Raw genomic sequence first — 18,808 nt, 5'->3', positions numbered from 1 at the left:
GACTTCCGCTTTGGCCTCCCTGCTCCCATACTGTCTGTTCTCAACACAGCAGCCAGAGTGGAATGGTCACACCTGTAAGTAAAGGCATTGGCGGTTCTCCTTTCAAAACCCTGGAACATTCCCCCCTTTCATTCAGCAGCAGAACTTTGCAATGGCATTGGAGGCCCTCTGTGGTCTGAGCCATCCATCACTTCTCTGACATTATCTCCTACCTCTCTCCCCACCCCGGATCATTCCACTTCAGCTACACAGGTTGCCTTGCTATTCCTGGAACTCGGCGGGCATTCTCTTGCCTCATTCTCTGCACCGGCTATTTCCTCTCTTTGGAAACCTCCTCCCTTAGATTCCCACATAACTGTTCCTTTATCTCTTTTAAGTCTTTGCTCAAATATGCCTTTCTCGGCGTGGCTTTCCTCTACAGTCCTGTTCATCATTGCAACCTACACCATACCCTGACACTTCCTACTCCCTTTCAGGTTTTATTTTTCTCCATAGCATTTACCACCTTCTGGCACACTCTCTATTTATTCCTTACTCTCTCTCTCCCCCAGCTAGAGAGCAAGAACCACAAGGGTGGAGATTTGTTTTGATTTTTTTTTTCTTTTCACTAATGTAGCCTTACCTCTTAGAACAGCCTGACATACTACAGGGGCTCAATAAATATATGTTAAATGAATGTTAATTCCACGTTACAGACAGTTCTCCATCCCATCCTCTTCCTCATTAACTAAATTTATCTCTCTACAAGTTGCTCAAGAAAATATGTGGGAAAAATAAAAGGTTCAAACTTTGAAAAAAATCAAAGTCTCTGTCTTCCAACAAATCGGTCTTAGTATCTTATAAAATGCTGGAAATTTGGTGAGCTGATTTGAAAATTGGTTTTAAAAAGAAACAAAAATTAAAATCTACGACTAGAATTGAGGCACAAACCCTGCTTTTTTTAATCGGGCAGCCTTCAAAACAACTTTACATACATAAAAGCCGTTTCATTAAACAGCCTCAGCTTCCCCTCACTGAACAGCTCATTCACCGTCTCAATACTTTCTGTCTCAAGAGAGTTTCCCGAAAATAACAACACAAGAAAACCAAGAGAGCTTGACATGAACTTAGATTTTCTTTTAGCAAAACCTAATCTGGGCTTTTTATCAACTGTTAGTATCTTAATGGAAAGAGGTTTTGATATCAAGCCATAAAATGAAGGTAAAATGACTATGTAAAAAGCACTAAATTTTAGCTCTTTATTTGGCTGTTCTGAACAAGTCCTTGGTTGCCTGAGGTGACTGTGTAGGCTTCGTGGGTCAACTTTGAGTCTCGGATCCCTTTTCAGGCACCCCTGGGCATGGAGTACAACACTTCCCACCGATGACCAGATCCGTAAACACTAGGCTGCAGCACGGAGCCCTCCATGGAGCACCTGAAGACCTCGGGCGTGAAAGGACGGCAGGTGTGGGTTGTTCCCAAGCAATATATACACCTCTTGTGTCCAGACCTGTGTGCACCTTGCAAAGCAGAGGACAGGGAGCTATGCTGCCCCTTCCTGTTCATTCCTTAATGCATGACTTTGATGGACGTGTCCAATTATCTAGCAAATAATAATTTGAGTTTTAAAAAGGTATGACGTCTGAAAATTAGAACTTTAGAAAACTTTTTTACTGCCTGAACAGACGGTATCTCTCTTCCAAGCAAATCACTTGCCTTGATAAAAATCGATGGGAGTTACTTTCTTATCCAAAACAAGTATGTGTTGCTCTCTGGCCTCAGCCAGACCCAATTCCTACTCCAGTTCCTTCAGTTCCTGGTGACAGTGCCCAGAGGTTTCCTGCTTTCTAGACCTATGTGCCAGTATTCGGGGCCTCCTGTGGTGTCACCTGGCTGGTCCAGATTTCTCCAACCGCAGCAGTGCTCTGTGTGTGAACTTTCTAATTTTAAAAAATCTACTTTTTCAAGATTGACCTATTTTTGCCTCTTATCCCATTAGACTTCTGATTTTTCTTTCCGAAGGTTTATGCTTTTTTTTTTGGCTTATTTCATTATACATCTCTCAAGTAAACTTAAATTTTAACAAGGATATTCTGCAAACACCACGGTGCTTAACCTAAAGGAAAGTCCCTAGTACAGGATGTTTAGGTGCCAAGAGTGACTGTGTCACAGTGAAAGGAACATTAGATTACCAGTAAGAAGGCTTAGGTTTGGCCCCAGAACCATTATTTATTAGCTATATGGCCTTGAGCAAGTCACTTAAATTGTTCAAGCATCTGTTGTTATACACCCCACATCTTTGGTGTGCTGGAGATAAGACTAACAGAATAATATATTCAAACAATATTAGAGAGTTCTCTACAAACTTAACACCATATTACTGACACTGTGGATGGATTTGGGGACACAGCCCTTTCGGTGACCTTCAGTTCACACTGTCTGTGTGCTGCCTACACCACCCACCTTTAGAGCTCTACCACTGTATGGATGTAAAAAAACAGGTTTTGAATAACACAAGTGATTGCCATGATCACAGAGGAACTATTATTAAAAATATTACTTTGATTAAAAATGTCAGTTTTGAGAAGCTTTTAATATCTTCCACCAGTGCTAAACTGACATCAATGACATTTCAATATTAGTTTCTAAAAGTTGGTGTTCTTTTATATCTTTATTTAACTGAGATTTCCATACTGTCAATTTGTAAAAGGCAATGGCTTCCAGTAATCCTTTTGTTCACAAAGAAATTTGTTTGAAAATTAACACAACAACCCCTATATAGTCTGAGTAGATAAAAACATTTCCTCAATAGTGGAATGCTCTGACATTCTATCATATATACCCTACTTATATGAGTAAAGAGTATTATTAAGTATTAAGATTTTTCTCTTCATAAATTAAATGTTTATTCTTCATTATTCCCAGGGAAGTTTACAGTTCAAACTTAGGCCTTCCATGATGAAATTGGGATTTTGATGACCACCTCAGAAAATTAGAGGATTTGCTATGAAACCAAGAATGAACGACATTTGTTCACTTAGCCAATATCTATAGGGCATCTTTTATTTACGAGATTATTTGCCTGACATTCAGCATATTTCGGTGAACAAGACAATCTGTTTCTATACTCACAGAACTTGCATTCTCCACTATAAAAACTATAATCCTAGATGAGTATATAACCCAATGAACTCTGAAATCTTAGATGAATATGTGTGTATATGCATGTATGTATGTGTGCACATATGTGTGTGTACATGTATGTATCATACAGTTTTTGAAGTTGAGATAAAGTGTATTTTAGGATAAAGTGGGAAGGGAGAAATAGGCTGTCAGTTCTCATGCAGAAAATGTTTCCTTAGGGATTTACAATGCCAACAAAAGTTAATGAGTCATAATATTTTTCCCTTCAATATTCCACCTCCCCCCCCCCTGCAAAATCTCTCAAACCTTAAAGCTGACACTTCCTGCCCAAACAATAACTACTCAGTTTTATGGGAAGACCTTGCTAGATGAAGTACCACTCATTTATGATGCTCCATCACTTCCAGGCTCTTCGCCAATCATGCAATTTTGATTTAAGTTTTCAAATTTATATGTTGGCTTCACCTTACCATTTTTGCATACTTGCCATCTGATCTACCCCTTTCCCTGTTTCTCAGCAACATGGAGGTCTTTTTCAATCTGGTTCATCAACCCTCTTCCTAGGCTCTCTACTCCTGATTTCTATAAAATCACTTCTCTTCTTTCTTATCTCTTCTTCTCTCTTTACCTCCGATTCCCCCATCCCTTTATCAAACAATTAATGTTAAAATGAAACTGGCAGTTCATTCTCTTGGGACACGAGTTGCCTGAATAATGCAACTGGGCAACCATTCTCAAAAGATATCACTGACCAGACTGTACCCTAGTACCCTCCCCCGCTGTCTTTGTTCAGCTGACTTCCAGGCACAGATAACAAAGAGTTCAATGAATGCCACTTCTACTGTAAATAACTTTTGTAAATCTTAATGACAGTGAGAAAATAACACTGTCAAGAGGAAAGTTTGAATCTCTGAAAACAAATAGTTTTAAGAATATGTTGCTTTACTCAGCCATATTCCTTTTCACATTATCTTTCTTGGGGTCTGTGTTTCTTAATAAAAATTAAATATTAATTTTAAAGTCATAATATAGTATTTTATAGTTTAAAAATATCTTTTCATATACTATAAGAAACAAGGATAATGAACAATGATGATGAACTACATCTACTTTATACAGCAGCAACTGGTGAACTTGTCTGACTCGCCCTTGCTACCCACATCAAGTGGCAGGTTGAAAAATGAAATCCAAGTCTTCTGAGGTGAGAGCATGAAATTATTTTCACTACAGTAGCACATCATGGTGCACAATTATTTACAAACCTTTCAGGTTATGTTATCTCAGATACAAAATGGCTCACTAAAATCCATCCCTTTTGTCCAGTAAATAGAACGTGCCTTTATTGACGGATATCCTCTTTATCTGGTAAAGGCAGTAATGATCAAGAGTACAGATGATGGGGTTAAGCTACTCAGGTTCAAATTATCCAATCATCTACTTACAGGCTGCATAACTTTGGACAGTTTAGACAATTTACTTAGTTTTCCTGGGATTTGGTTATGTCAACTATAAAATGGGAGTCATAGTACCAGTCTCCTAGATTGTTTAAGGGATTAAATGATATAATCCATATTAAGTATTCGATAAATACTAGCTGTTATTGTTATTCTTATTACAAGAGCTGATAGCATCTCTTCTCTAAGCTTTCTTTAAAATTTAGCACTCAATATCTTTTTCTCTTGGTAAAGCCAGACCTATGACAGTGTGAAGTCCTTAGAGTCCATTGATCATTTAATTGATATATACTAACCTATAATATATAATTCAATACCATATATACAAATCCATTCTGAAATTCCAGTTAATAGTTTTTAAAATCATTTCTCCCTTAAAAAACAAAATGGGCAACTTAATGCTTTTGGAAACAAACAAATAGCGGCAGCCCGGTAAGGATACTGTACAATTTTACCAAATCACTCTCTCCATAATTTTCAATCTATGGAGATAACATTAACTTTGCTGAACCCTTCGAGAGTTTCCTCATGTTTCAGATTTAATTGTAGATATAAAAGACTAAAATGATGCATAAATGTATGGCTTGTATGGGTCTAAATGTGGGCAATAGTCAGACATGTCTAACGTGCAGGTCAAGTTGCAAGGTAGAACTTCTATTTGAAACTTCCAGTGAAAGTTACAAAGAACATTTCTTTTCCCCTCTTAAATAAATGTCTTCTGGTGGCATTTCTCTTAAGAGTAAAAAACTAAGGTGCCCGTGGCTGCCGGAAGAAAGATACTGTCATCTTTTTACTGGTTTTCTTATCTTTTCCACCCAGAAGGCTAACAAGAAAAGTGGGTGCTCATGCTTCATCATGTTTCCATTTCTGCACACTTTAGGATGACTTGCTATCACTTCTGGCTTTTAAAGCCCAAAGTCTACCCTGAAGATCTGACAAAGAAAGAGAACCAGAAATATCCTGAACTTGTGAATAGACTCCTCCAAGTGTTTTCGTTCCTTGGTCATCAAATTGCAAATGATTGGACCAATTCGATGCTTTATTCTCTTTGGCACTTAGCTCTGTAACCCCAAGGTTCTGGATAGAGTTTCTAAAATAGCACTTAGTCACTGCGTCTAATTTACTCTGCTTGACCTAGCCATTAGTTCTCCTTGTCCCCACCCCTCCAGCCCAAATTTCCATTGTTCAACCACGGCAAGATGGATCGCAAGAAATAATCTGCTGGTTTAAGATTCAGTAAAATAGAGCTAATAACCAAAGAAATAATTGGATATTAAGCAGAGCTCGTCTTCCACCTATTCTTGAAGCAGTAAAGGGTTTCACGGAGAAAGAAGTCCTTCATTCTACAATGCATGTGAGACTTTGACAGAAATTCTTGATATGTGGCCATTTGAAACGTATATACATTTAGTCTTTGGAAGTCTGATGTTACCCTTTGAAGTGTGCCGATTATGAGACATACAGCGACCAGAACTCTTGTTTGCAAATGACAGAAATGGACCCTGGTTCTCTTAAGCAGAAAAGATTTTTGTAAGAAGTTTAGCAAAGGCTCATGGAGTCAATGACAAGCTGGAGACCGAGATGTGGGAACGGAATAAGAATTAGGACAGTTATCAGAGAATCATAAAGAACAAGCAAAATAACTGTCGTTTTGAAGGAGCCATCTCCACAGGAAGCCACCAGCTTCATTTGCTTCAGATAGAGGCATCTGATTGACTGAGGCTTTGTCATGTTCCCACACCACCTTGGGTGGCAAAAGAGTGCTGAAAACATCGTTGGTCCTTGAATGTTGAATGAGCAAATGAATAAATGAACAAAGGAAGTTGTTGAATGTGTGATGATAAAAATACCTTTTGCTTCAGCCACTGCTGTTGTCAAGACCATATTCTGAATTTCATTTGATCTTCTGACAATTTCAAAGGGCTAATGTGAGTCACAGATCATTATTTTCCGCCCTCAATTCAATGGGTCATTATAACTAACTCCATTTTATTTCAGCCCCTGTTTTTCCTGCTCCAGAAGGGAGCAAGCTGGACTGGGCTGGATAATAGAGGAGGCAGGATGGAAGTTGTTAACTTACTAGGTCTGACTTCCATTCTCCTCAAAGCTCTCTTGAAATTTCATGTGAGGGATGGCCACAAGAAGCAGCAGAAAAGCATTAAAAAGAGAGTTTTGAGTGTGTTGAGAGGGTTTGGAATAAAAACATATATGAAGATCTAAGTATCCTAAGTTGATTTTCTTAATGGATGTTTTGCTACATCTCAGTAGATCCCCACGTACATGACACTGTCCTTCTACCTAGATCAGACATGTTGTCCACAGAAGCCCTAAATGTACCATTTATTTTGAAACATATGTTAAAGCGTACCCTGAGTTCTGTCCACAGTGACCATCCCAGATGACTGCCCCTTGGTGAGAAAAGACGCCTCTTCTCTATTACGCACTCTCTCTGGGTGAGTTCATTCAATCCCTGGGCTATAAATACCAGCTCTACACCAGCGACTTCCAACTTCTTATCACCAGCCCTGACACACTCCGGAAATTCAGGCTCATATTTCCAGCTGCCAAATTGAGATCTCCAAAAAGTAACACAGCCAAAACAGAATTCTTGATTTTCCCCCAAATCTACTCCTTCCTGATCCTTCCCGATCTCACCGTCAAGTTACTTCACCCAAAACTTATTGATCCTTCTCTTCCTCACCACAATTACAGTCTGGCAGTAAGCACTGTGGTCTCCAACCAGAAAACACACCACGGATATAACCAGTCCTTTCCATCCGCGCAACAACCGGCCAGGCAGCGCGAGCTACCTGATCTCTTGCCTGGATGACCACGGTAGCCATCTAACTGGCTTCCTTTCATTTGCTCTCGACCCCTAAATCCATCCTTCACCCAGCAACCAGTGTTATCTTTTTTAAATGAGTATCCAATCATATCACTTCTATGATTCACACCCTCTCATGACCACCCACTTCACTTAAAATAACATCAAACCAAACTCCTCTCCCTGGTGTCTAAGCCTTACATCACCTGATGCTGGCTTAGGAATCCAACCTCATTTAGCATCATTTTCTATTAGCTCTAATTCATACATGCTTTCTTGTGGTCCTTTGAACCATAGGAACTTGGCGCTGTTGGTTCCCTTCGCCGGGTGCTCTCCTCTCTGAGCGTATCCTATGACTGACTCCTTCTCATCACTGGTATCTCAGTTTAAATATCTCCTCCTTACAGAAACATTCTCTAGGCATCCAATCCAAGGTAACCTCTCCATCACTCTCTATCCTATCACATTCCATTTGATCTTATAGTACTTGCTTAGTATATTAGATTGCTAGGGCTGCCATAACAAAGTACCATAGCCTGGATAGCTTAAACAACAAAAATTTGTTCCCTCGCAATTTGGGGGGCCAGAAGTTGGAGGTGAAGGTGTGAGTAGGGTTGGTTTCTTCTGAGTCCTCTCTCCTTGGCTTGTAGATGGCCGCCTTCTCACATGGTTTTCCTTCTGTATATGTCTGTGTCCTACTCTTCCCTTCTTAGAAGGACACCAGTCACATTGGGTTAGGGCCCAACCTAGTGAGTTCATTTTAACTTAATTATCTCTTTAAAGACTATCTCCAAATACAGTCACACTCTGAGTTACTGGGGTTAAGATTTTAACATATGAATTTTAGCGGAACATATTCAGTCCATAAAACTTATTTGTTTATTAGTAAATACCAGACATATACCCACACCGCTACTTCAAATAGAAAATAAGTTCCATAAAAGCAGGGACATTACTTGTCTCGAAAACCATAATATCTCCTGCACTGAAATGTGCCTACATACAGCAAGTATAATGTATATAAAGTCTAGCATAATTTGCAATTCATTCATTTATTTATTAATATAAGAATTACTTTTGGAAGATTATTGACTATTAATAAAGGTCATGATTGTTTGTTTCTTTATTCTTTACCCATAACTTCTTTTTAAAAATATGTATCATAAAACAATTATTTAAATTTAAAGTAGACTTTTTCGTTCCAAATTCCTGATAATTTCACAATATGTACACTTTAAGAGACATTTAAGTTCAAATTACTCCTAGAAATATTATTGACATGGGGGAAAAGAAAGAGACAGATTCCATTTTACTTCAGTAAAATCAGTTCATGTCAAAGTTTATATTCAAATTCTACATAGAAATCTTTCCCATGTTACTTTTATCAATCCTTTGCATAAAATTTATTAAAAAAAGAAAGTAATTTTCATAACTGGAAGGAATATTAATTTATTCAATAGATTAAAATCTCTATTTAGTAATTTAAGTGAAATGTAGTAATGTTTCTTCAGTGTTGTTATACTAACTATGCCATCAACAAAAAATAATTTGAATAAGTCAAAATACTATATACGTGTTACCTAATTTGTCCCAATGACTTCACTTTTAATTGACTATACTTTCTGCTTTGACTCACAGAAAAATAAACACTGTAAAGTGCCAAATTCAGAAATAAGAAATTTCAGAAGCTAAAGATACTATATTGTCTCCATTGAAAGCACAAAAAAAGGATTTTGATTTCTCTAACCCCAAAATATGTGCAACTTCTTCACAGTCAGGGTAGTGAGGTGACTGGATTACAGGCCCCAGAGCCAGTCTGACTAGGTCTGCTCCATCACTTGTTAAATGTGAGAGAGCTTGGAAGGCAAATATGCTCACCACTGTACCACCAAGGCATAAATGTGAGAGATTTTAAACAAGCTTTCTAACCTCTCTGCACATTAAATATCTCACCTCTAAAATGAAGATAATAATAGCACCTATCTCATAAGGTATTATGTTGCTATGAAATTTAATCAAAGTTATATAGGGCAAAGTTTAGCACAGAATCCTGAATATGGTAAATCCTTAATAAATATAACTATTATGTTTATTAATAGACTAAATTACCTGGAAGTTTTAATTTTACTTAAAAATTTAGCTTCAAATATAAAAGACAATCTAGATATTGTCAGTTCTCCGTGTTGCAAGACACAAGACATTTAGACGTTTGCAGTATGAGAGTGTTATTAAAAAGAAGAGAATAAAAGAATTCTGAGATGTGACTTTAAGCTTGGGCCCCATGGTCACTTGTCAGTTTTCAACCTGATTTGAGGCTCCATCAATCAAACAAAAATAAATAATTCGATTTTTATACAAAATTGGTATTAATTTTATGTTTTAAATTGTTTCTTAGGTGTTTTTTCAATTAAACTATAGTTTTATGCATCAGAAACAACTGAAACCAAACCCCAATTTTTCCAAGGTAGGAAGGAAAATGTTATAATAGCATTGAAATACCAGTCAAGAAATATGGAACAGTGAGAATGAAAATTACATGTAAGATGTAGAAATTTCACAGACATCAAGGGATCTACCGACCCCTCTGACTTCGTTTTTTTTTTTTTTTTTTTTTTTGCGGTATGCGTGCCTCTCACTGCTGTGGCCTCTCCCATTGCGGAGCACAGGCTCCGGACGCGCAGGCCTAGCGGCCATGGCTCACGGGCTTAGTTGCTCCGCGGCATGTGGGATCTTCCCGGACCAGGGCACGAACCCGTGACCCCTGCATCGGCAGGCGGATTCTCAACCACTGCGCCACCAGGGAAGCCCTCTGACTTAGTTTTGATGATAGGCTATTTTCAGCAAGATGGCTAAGTATTTCTTCAGATAAATTAGAATGACAAATGCTAAAATATAAGAAATACATGCTAAAGAGTAATCAAATGCAGTAGTCAAGACAGTGTGGTATTGGCAAAAGAACAGACAAATCAATCAATGGAACAGAACTGAAAGCCCAGAAATAAACCCACATAAATATAGTCAACCGATCTTTGACAAAGGAGCAAAGGCAAAGCAATGAAGCAAAGACACTGTTTTCAACAAATGGTGCTGGAACAGCTGGACATCTACATGCAGAAAAAAAAAAAAAAGGAATCTAGACACAGGCCTAACACCATTCACAAAATTTACTAAAATGGATCACAGGTCTAATGTAAAATGTGAAACTATAAAACTAGGAGAAAATCTAGATTATCTTGGGTTTGGCAATGACTTTGTAGATAGAACACCAAGGGACTTCCCTGGTAGTGCAGTGGTTAAGAATCCACCTGGCAATGCAGGGGACACAAGTTGGACCCCTGGCCCGGGAAGATCCCACATGCTGCGGAGCAACTAAGCCCGTGCGCCACAACTACTGAGCCTGCGCTCCAGAGCCCATGAGCACAACTACTGAGCCCACAACTACTGAAGCCCACTTGCCCTAGAGCCCGCACGCTGCAACTGCTGAGCCTGCGTGCTGCAACAACTGAAGCCCATGCGCCTACAGCCCGTGCCCCCCACCAAGAGAAGCCACCGCAATGAGAAGCCCACGCACCGCAACGAAGAGTAGCCTCCACTCGCCGCAAGTAGAGAAAGCCTGCACGCAGCAACGAAGACCCAATGCAGAAAAAATATATATATATATAGATAGATAGAACACCACAGGCACAACCCATGAAGAAAAGAATTGATAAGCTGAACTTCATTAAAATTAAAAATTTCTGCTCTGTGAAAGAAAACGTCAAGAGAATGAAACGACAAGCCACAGACTGGGAAAAAAATATTTGCAAAAGATACATCTGACAAAGGAATGTTATCCAAACTCTAAAAAGAACTCTTAGGGCTTCCCCGGTGGCGCAGTGGTTGAGAATCCGCCTGCCGATGCAGGGGTCACGGGTTCGTGCCCCGGTCCGGGAAGATCCCACGTGCTGCGGAGCGGCTGGGCCCGTGAGCCATGGCCACTGAGCCTGAGCGTCCGGAGCCTGTGCTCCGCAACGGGAGAGGCCACAACAGTGAGAGGCCCGCGTACCACAAAAAAATAAATAAATAAATAAAAAATAAATAAAAAGAACTCTTGGACTTCCCTGGTGGTCCAGTGGTTAAGATTGTGCACTTCCTATGCAGGGGGCGCAGGTGTGATCCCTGGTTGGGGAACTAAGATCCCACGTGCCACGTGGCTCAGACAAGATATTTTTTTTAAAAAAATTATATATATATACACACACACACACACACACACATATATATACAAAGAACTCTTAAAATTCAACAATAAGAAAACAGACAACCTGACTAAAAAATGGGCCAAAGACCCTAACAGACACCTCACCAAAGAAGATACACAAATAGCAAATAAACATATGAAAAGATGCTCCACATCATATGTCATCAGGGAAACGCAAATTAAAACAACAGTGAGACACCACTACACACCTATTAGACGGCCAAAATCTGGACACTAGCAACGCCACAAGGCTCGTGAGAACAATGAGACTAGCGTTGCTGGTGAAATATAAGCTGATAAAGCTACTTGGAAGGCAGCTTGGTGGTTTCTTACAAAATTAAACATACTCTTACCATAGGACCCAACAACTGCACTCTTTGGTATATACCCAAATGAAAGTGAAACTTACATTCACACAAAAACCTGCACATGGATGTCTATAGCAGCTTTATTCATAATCGCCAAAGCTTGGAAGCAACCAAGCTGTCCTTCAGTAGCTGAATGGGTAAATAAACTGTGGTACATCCGGACAATGAAATATTAGTCAGTGCTAAAAAGAAATGAGCTATCAAGCCATGAAAAGACATGGAGGACATTTACATGCATAATACTACGTGGAAGAAGCCAATCTGAAAAGCCTACATAGTTCATGATTCCTACTGTGTGACATTCTACAACAGGCAAAACCACGGAGACAACAAAATGATCAGTGATTTTCAGGGACTAGGAGATAGGAAAGGATGAGTAACAAGAGCGCAGAGAATTTTTAGGTCAGTGAAAATACTCTGTATTGTACTAAAAAGGTGGATACCTGTCATTATAGATTTGTTCAAATCCACAAAATGTACAGAACCAAGAGTGAATCCTAATGTAAACTATAGACTTGGGGTGATTACAATATGTCAGTGTAGGTTCATCACTTGTAAACAATGTACCAACTCTGACGGCAGGGTGTTTATAATAAGGAAATCTATGTATCTGATATTGGGGTAGAGGGCATGTGGGAAGTCTGTGTATCTACCACTCCATTTTTCTGTGAACCTAAAACTACTCTAAACAATAAAGTCTATTAAAAAATAATTTCTTAAGAAAGAGTAGCCAAGTGAAAAATTATGAGATTGCCATATTTATATTTAAATGTCAGTTTTGATGGTGTTATAACCTGACTTATAATAATATTATAAAATGCCAGAATGGAAAATATTTAAATGATATTGGGCTCCAAATATACACATTTCTTCTTTTTTTTTTTTTTTTCTTAATTTTTTGGCCACACAGTGTGGCTTGCAGGATCTAAGTTCCCTGACCAGGGACTGAACCCGCGAACTCGGCAGTGAAAGCACAAAGTCCTAACCCCTGGACCATCAGGGTGTTCCCCCAATCTAAGCATTTCTCATTTTATTATTATTATCTTATTTTATTCCTGAGCACACTACTTTTTCATTAAAAATAATCAACACCTGCAAGTATTAGATATAAGAGAAATGCATTTAGCAGTCTGCAAAAAGGCATTAATTAAAGGTTGTACAGATCAAAAACTGAAACAATTGGTACTCTAGACTTAGATTAGGCTTTGCTACTTAATATTTAGGCTTTCTGTCACATATAGAAACAAAACAAGAGCAACAAAATTTTATTGAGCATTTATTATGTGCTTAGTTATTGTTTTAAAATGCAGGAAAGAATTTTTTAAATCTAGGGTTCTTAGGAGACAAAAAATGAATATATAAAACATGAAACTCATAAAGTTTGTAGTACTAACCATAAATGAAATAGAATCCCTAGAAAAGAAATCATGAAGTAAGATCTTGGCTAAATTTCCAAGGAGTGGTTAGGATGACCAGAAGGGAAAAGAACTATTCTTGATTCAGAACTGTCACAGTATGTGAGCGTATGCAAGGAAGAGAGCTTCTAAAAAGCAGAGAGCTTGGTCAAATTCCAGACTCTGCATCTGTTAGCTGTGTGAATGGTGAGCTAGATGATGTACTAGGACTCTTACACACCTTCTTTCAATTGACTCTTACAAGAGCTTCAGAAGGCTGACGTTATTAGCCTCATTTTAAAGAAGAAGAAAATAAATGAAAGAAACCAAGATCAAATCCCTAATTATATGTTAGAGCTATAATTTGAATCCTGATCTCTCTGGTTCTAAAATTATGTTTTTCCCAATATATCAAGTTCTCTTCTTTGCACATTCATATATTGTGACATCTATTTCTGCATATATAACTAATCTTATCTGAATAAAAATAAATAGAAGGTATATATACAAAACTAATATTCATAGCCCTGTTCTTTTTGGAAAGGCAGTGCTTTTTTTTCTTTTTTTGCGGTACGCGGGCCTCTCACTGCCGTGGCCTCTCCCGTTGCGGAGCACAGGCTCCGGACGCGCAGGCTCAGCGGTCACGGCTCACGGGCCCAGCTGCTCCGCGGCACGTGGGATCTTCCCGGACCGGGGCACGAACCCGCGTCCCCTGCATCGGCAGGCGGACTCTCAACCACTGCGCCACCACGGAAGCTCAAGGCAGTGCTTTTTTAACAAATAATTTTTAATAGTTACATTTACATGAATGATTCACAAGTCAAAACGATAAAGTACATACAGAGAAATCTTGCCTCTGTCACTGCCTTTTCTTCTCATTCTTTCCTCTACTCGTTCTAGGTAATGATTCTATTAGTTTCCTGTTTGTCCTCGCATGATTCTTTAACACAAGAAAGTATGAATATATATAGTCCTTTCCTCCCTCTTACACTGTTTATACTCATACCTACTCTTTTCATTAGCAGTCTATCCTGGAGATCATTCTGTATCAGTCACTAGAGGTCCTCATCATTCCTTCTTGTGGGTTGCATAATAGTCCATCGTGTGGATGTGCTGTAATTTATGTAACTGGTTCCGCACATGTGTACATATATTTATGGACTAGACTCCCAGAAGTGAGACGACTGAGTCAAAGGTAGATACGTCTTCAGATCTAGTAAATATTGCCAGTTTTCCTTCTATAGACGTTGTACCATTTTGCATTTCTACCAGGAATATACAGAAATCCTTTCTCCATCAACTTGCCAATAGAGTATGTTCTCAGATTTGTGGATTTTTGCCAATCTGATAGGTAAGAAATGAGACTGCAGTGTGAATTTCATATTTCTCTTTTTATCGGTAAATGCTCTTTGTTGAAGATCTTTTCATAAGATCGAGGGCCATTTGAATTTTATGTTCTGTGAACTGTCTCTCCATGTCTTTTGCCTATTTTCTATTGTAGTCATTGATCTTTTCTTTTCACTTTCTAGGACTGCTTCATAAACTAGGGAAATTCACTTTTTGTCTGGAGTATGAGATGCAAATATTTTCCCTAGTTTTTTTTTTTTTAAACATCTTTATTGGAGTGTAATTGCTTTACAATAGTGTGTTAGTTTCTGCTTTATAACAAAGTGGATCAGCTATACATATACATCTATCCCCATATCTCTTCCCTCTTGCATCTCCCTCCCACGCTCCCTATCCCACCCCTCTAGGTGGTCACAAAGCACCGAGCTGATCTCCCTGTGCTATACGGCTGCTTCCCATTTATTGTAATGTAAAAGTTAGCGTGTGTGTGTGTGTGTGTGTGTGTGTGGCATAAAACCCATCAATCTTTTCTTTCCTGTCTTCTGAATTTTGAGCCATACTTCAGACAGGCCTTCCCCATTCCATGATTTTCAATGAATTCTTCCAAGTTTTCTTCTAGGAAGTCTCAGTGAACATATATTTCTCTTCAGAGCGTAGAAACAGAGACTGCATTGCTAGCTGAGTGAAAGTAGTTTGTTTCAGGTTATCATGTACTAAGCTCCCACAAGGCGTCAGGAACATTATACACACAATGAATGATAATACTCTGGCCCTGCCTTTGAAGTGCTTGCAGCCTTATCCTGATATGCTTTGGTGAGGGACTAGTAAAGGGCTTTGTGTAGAGGGCTCAGAGAGTTTAGATATGGGACACTTAGCCCAACCTGGTGCTCTAGGAAGGTTCCCTAGAAGAAATGATGCTGCTTTGTAATTCTAGGGAGAGATGATGAAAGAGACTATTTGTGAAAGGAAGGAAAAAAAGGACAACTAATATATGTAGAAGGAATAATATATTAGAAGCAAAACTTTCACAAACCCTGATGAAAATACTGGGTCAGGCAAGAATTAACAATTGGTATTAAAATCATTAGGTGTATGATTGATGAAGAATTAGATTTTTAAAAATTCCTTAGAAATCACACAGATTACATTCAGAATTTCATAACTTAAGCAGAGGGTCAAAATTAGCATCATGGATGGTGGGATCCATGGAATACTGGGCTCACAACAGTACTGAATCAATCCAAAATTTTTAAACTGAATATTTATCATCAAGCTTTAAGATATGACTTACACTTTATATGAAATAAAGAAAATAAATTTTAAAATAACACAAGAATAAAACCTAAATCAAAACCATGTATGAACTGCATACAGGTTTCTTAATAGACAATTTCATTTGTATATTAACTTAGCAATTATTAATTTCACGTAATACCTGTAAATATAACTAGAAATATATATGATAGCTTAACTTGTATTATGGGTCTAAGATTATTCTTTTTTTTATTTTTTGTTTTTCTTATTAGTTATCTATTTTATACATATTAGTGTATACATGTCAATCCCAATCTCCCAATTCATCCCCCCTGCCCCCGCTTTCCCCCCTTGGTGTCCATTCATTTTTTCTCTACATCTGTGTCTCTATTTCTGCCCTGCAAACTGGTTCATCTGTACCACTTTTCTAGGTTCCACATATATACGTTAATATACGATATTTGTTTTTCCTTTTCTGACTTACTTCACTCTGTATGACAGTCTCTAGATCCATCCACGTCTCTACAAGTGACCCAATTATTTTCCTTTTCATGGCTGAGTAATATTCCATTGTATATATATACCACATCTTCTTTATCCATTCGTCTGTTGATGGGCATTTAGGTTGGTTCCATGACCTGGCTATTGTAAACAGTGCTGCAGTGAACATTGGGGTGCATGTGTCTTTTTGAATTATGGTTTTCTCTGGGTATATGCCCAGTAGTGGGATTGCTGGGTCATATGGTAATTCTATTTTTAGTTTTTTAAGGAACCTCCATACTGTTCTCCATAGTGGCTGCATCAATTTACATTCCCAGCAACAGTGCAAGAGGGTTCCCTTTTCTCCACACCCTCTCCAGCATTTGTTGTCTGTTGATTTTCTGATGATGCCCATTCTAATTTGTGTGAGGTGAAACCTCACTGTAGTTTTGATTTGAATTTCTCTAATAATTAGTGATGTTGAGCAGCTTTTCGTGTGCTTATTGGCCATCTGTATGTCTTCTTTGGAGAAACATCTATTTAGGTCTTCTGCCCATTTTTTGATTGGACTGTTATTTTTTTAATATTGAGCTGCATGAGCGGTTAATACATTTTGGAGATTAATCCTTTGTCCGTTGATTCATTTGCAAATATTTTCTCTCATTCTGAGGGTTGTCTTCTCATCTTGATTGTAGTTTCCTTTGCTTTGCAAAAGCTTTTAAGTTTCATTAGGTCCCATTTGTTTATTTTTGTTTTTATTTCCATTACTCTAGGAGGTGGTTCAAAAAAGATCTTGCTGTGATTTATGTCAAAGAGTGTTCTTCCTATGCTTTCCTCTAGGAGTTTTATAGTGTCCAGTCTTACATTTAGGTCTCTAATCCATTTGGAGTTTATTTTAGTGTATGGTGTTAGGGAGTGTTCTAATTTCATTCTTTTACATGTAGCTCTCCAGTTTTCCCAGCACCACTTATTGAAGAGACTGTCTTTTCTCCACTGCATATCCTTGCCTCCTTTGTCATAGATTAGTTGACCATAGGTGCGTGGGTTTATCTCTGGGCTTTCTATCCTGTTCCACTGAGCTATATTTCTGTTTTTGTGCCAGGATAAGATTATTCTAAAACACCTTATTGCATGGTCTTTGTTAATAACCTTCTTTTGACATCCGAATTCTGATTTAGATTATCTTTCTCTTGAGTCCAAACCTGATCAGTTCCTTCTATAACAGTAGCCAGAAAGTCTATTCTACCAATAATTTTCTCTGTAGTTCCTTTATGCTTTTTTGCTAGGGAAAGTTAATTTTCAGTAACTGAATTTACCCCTGAGCTAACCAGCAAACCAGGGAAGTTTGGCTGCCATCAAGTATATTGATCAACTCCTTCTGTTCTCTGTAACTGAATTACAGGATTGATTACAGAAGATGAGATAGTTGGCAAAGAAAACTAGTTTCTGGAAAATAGAAAGAAAAACAATGCACTCAAATTTAAAGATGTGGACTCTGTGATGAGTACGGAACATTCGTGTGTCCAACATAAGGTCTGGATTAGCTCTGCCTGCGTGCCCCCCACTACCCTTTTCAGGGCTGGGGCTCACCCTCCTCCAGAACATTGTTCTGCTTTCACTTCCAGAGAGGTCTTCCCCGACATATCCACATCCAAGCCCTCCCCACCCTGTGTCATCACCCTATTTTCTGACTAACCCTATTCATTCATATCCATAATTATCTTACTATCTGTGATGATCATGTTTGTTGATTTGGGTGTCCACTATCTCAACAGTCCCCAACCTTTTTGGCACCAGGGGCCACTTTCACCCAAGACAATTTTTCCACGGATGGGAGGGCGGGAGGATGGTTCAGATGGTAATGCGAGAGATGGGGAGCGGCTGTAAATAGAGATGAAGCTTCGCTCGCTCACCAGCTGCTCACCTCCTGCCGTGCGGCCCTGTTCCTAACAGGCTGCAGACGGGTACCAGTCCAAGGCCTGGGGGTTGGGGACCCCTGCACTATCTGCTTCCCTTCACCGGGATATAAGCTCCATGAGAGCTGAGGCTAGATCTAGTTTGTCCCCTGCTGTATCCTCAGTGCCTATCATAGAATAGGTACTCCATAAAAGTTTGCTAAGCAAACAAGTACAATACACCACGGTCCAGTGTTTTCCCCGGCAAGATGGCGTACACTCAACTAAGAATAGGGCCTCTGTTCCTTTAAGAGATGCTCTAAGAGCTGAGAAGATTATAGGAATCACATCAAGTTTCAGCTGTGATAAAAACGTCATTCTGGTAATTTTTTTTTTTCTTTTCTATATCACCTATTGGAAAACCTGAAA

The 18,808-nt window shown here is 38.7% G+C and overlaps 1 long non-coding RNA gene across 1 annotated transcript in view; it reads right to left on the bottom strand.

Annotated features, from left to right (window-relative positions):
* Nucleotides 1-18,808, bottom strand: part of LOC131757202 (uncharacterized) — a 185,701-nt gene that overhangs the window by 84,443 nt on the left and 82,450 nt on the right. The gene's annotated exons all lie outside the window — the stretch shown is intronic.

This window comes from Kogia breviceps, chromosome 5 (assembly GCF_026419965.1).
Source record: "Kogia breviceps isolate mKogBre1 chromosome 5, mKogBre1 haplotype 1, whole genome shotgun sequence".
Lineage (NCBI taxonomy): Eukaryota > Metazoa > Chordata > Mammalia > Artiodactyla > Physeteridae > Kogia > Kogia breviceps.
This window is presented reverse-complemented; position numbering and strand designations above follow the sequence as displayed.